Raw genomic sequence first — 2500 nt, 5'->3', positions numbered from 1 at the left:
CTGACACTATGTGGCAGGCCTCTCCTTAGTGGGTTGGACTGCGGTGGCTTACGAGTTGGTTGCTAGGCTGCGCGGCCTAGCAGACGGCTGCTCGGGGTGGATCTCGATGTATAGCTCTATAGTATCGGGGAACTTTGTTCTCCTGTGTGCTCTCACGGTAGTGAGGCCGTAAGCATGTCTGATAGCTTGCGGACGACCCAGGATGGCCGCCCTGGGGGATCAAAATTGGCTGAGGCGCAGCTCGGAGAGGGGCTGTTGCTGCTCGAGCGACCTCCCCGTGACGTGCTTGAGGTTGGGCACGTGTGCGGACAGCGAATCAACCTCTCCGGGGGCCATGGGGACCAACCACCGGAGGCATTGCTTGGGGTCCCCAAACGGCTTGTAGTCACTTCTACGGGCCATGGTTGCGAAAACTCCTTGGTTAGGAAGTCCGTACAGACAGAGGCACAGGATCAGAGCCACAGTCAGTCGGGCCGAGGGAGCGGGTGGACCCTGGCTGGCGAAGCTCTTGAGAACTCCTCAGTGGTGTCTGAATCAATGGCCTCCGTCGCCGCTGGTATGAGAGTTGGGGTGGCGGGGGTCGTGTTAGCATTGCAGCCTGCTCTCCGTGATGGTGTGGAGGAAGAGGCGGGAGAGGGCCCGTCTAGAAAGCGGCGTAAGGAGGATCCGAGGCCTCCGGACCAGGTCTTGGTGCATCTGCCTCGAGAGTCCATGGACTGCCTGCTGTGTGGGGCGCGTGTGGTTGGTATGCGCAGGTTTGGGTTGCATTGCGCTTCCCGGCATGCGGGTGTCTCCATCGTGTACGGCTGTCGTAAATGCGAAAGACGAGGGGAGAACAGTCATGCAATTCGGTGCCATGTCTCGAAGTGCCGAGGCGTGCGCATGGTGGATGTCGAACAGGGAGTCGCTTGCGATCACTGTGGGCGCCGTTTTCGGACGGCTGTTGGAGCGTCTCAGCATAAGCGGCAGGCCCATGCAGCGGAGTGGTTCACGGCTCGTAAAGAGCGGAGCCAGGCTAGTAAGGGTCCTAAGAGGGAAAGGAGGTGGAGCGTGAAGGAGGAGGCTCGGATGGTGGGGCTTATGGAGAAATACAAGAACCATAGGCACAAGAACGTGATGGTGGCACGGATGTTGGGTACCGGCAAGTCCGGAGAGCAGGTGAGGTTGAAGTGGGGCTCCCTGTGCGGTCGTGCGGCAGGCGGTGAGTCTGGTGTGCGTTGGCGAGCCCTGGCTGTCAGGGCGACGCCCCAGAAATGGACCTGTCCCCCGTCGCTTCCAGATCTGGTGGAGGATAGAGTTCTGGAAGAGCTGCTGGCGGGGGATGAGGAGCATCGGGCCACCGCTGCCTTAGTCAAGAAAGCAGGTCGGGAGCCTAGCCTGATCGAGTCCTCTGCTTTGGATCTCATGAAAGCCCTGGGGGGTAAGGTAGTGTGGCCGACAAAGTCCGCGAGGTCCAGACCTCGAGACCGACGGATGACGGGTTGGGCGAGGCGGCTCGTCCAACGTAGGAGAGTGTTCTACCACCAGCAGCGCGGCTATTCTGAGGCGAGAAAGGGGATGGCACGGCGGATCTTGGATGATCTGACGCCCCTTAGGTGTGATTTGCCGCTGGAGTTGGTGGATAGGCACTTCAGGAGTAAGTGGGAAACGGTCAAGCCGTTTTATGGACTGGAGGGCTTCGAGGTGGGACTGACCGCGAATAACGAACCATTCTACCACCCGATCCTGGGGCCGGAAGTTGTATCTAACTTGGCTAAGATGAGGAATTGCTCTGCACCGGGCCCAGACGGGATCAAGAAGCAGGCTCTTCTTGGCTGGGACCCGGACGGTACGCAACTGGCGAGGCTGTTTACGACATGGATGGTGCGTGGAGTCGTTCCCCAGGTCTTCAAGGAGTGCAAGACGCGGTTGTTACCCAAATCGGCTGACCCTACAGAGCTGGGTGATGTGGCAGGCTGGAGGCCTGTGACTATCGGGTCAGTCGTGCTGAGGTTGTTTGGGCGGATAATGGCGATGAGGCTGGCGCGGGCCTGTCCTGTTAGCCCCCGGCAGCGCGGTTTCGTCGCCGGCGCGAGTGGTTGCGAGGAGAACCTCATGATTCTTGACCGGATCATGGGGCATTCGAGGTCGGCTGGCGTGCCGCTGGCAGTCGTGTTCATTGATTTTGCGAAGGCTTTCGACTCGGTTTCTCATGACCATGTCCTGTGTGTGCTGGGAAGCTTGGGCGTAGACAGACGTGTAATCGAGGTGATCCGTCACTCGTATGTGGGCTGCTCGACCAGAGTGGGTTGCGGAGGCGCCTACTCCGAACCCATCTCCATGAAGGTTGGTGTTAAGCAAGGCGATCCAATGTCCCCACTGCTTTTCAACCTTGCTATGGATCCTCTCATCCATAGCCTCGAACGCGAAGGAAGTCACCTGGTCTGGGGCAACCGCCGAATTGCCGCCCTGGCCTTTGCGGATGATTTAGTCCTGCTGAGTGGCTCGGAGGAAGGAATGA

General features: G+C 59.4%; 1 pseudogene; it reads left to right on the top strand.

Moving 5' to 3' along the window:
* The window catches only part of LOC133156251 (28S ribosomal RNA), an 8723-nt pseudogene that overhangs the window by 3144 nt on the left and 3079 nt on the right, over positions 1-2500 (top strand).

The sequence above is a fragment of the Syngnathus typhle genome, linkage group LG6 (assembly GCF_033458585.1).
Source record: "Syngnathus typhle isolate RoL2023-S1 ecotype Sweden linkage group LG6, RoL_Styp_1.0, whole genome shotgun sequence".
Taxonomy (NCBI): Eukaryota; Metazoa; Chordata; class Actinopteri; order Syngnathiformes; family Syngnathidae; genus Syngnathus; species Syngnathus typhle.
The sequence above is the reverse complement of the archived record's forward strand: the minus strand, read 5'-3'. Positions and strand labels throughout refer to the sequence as shown.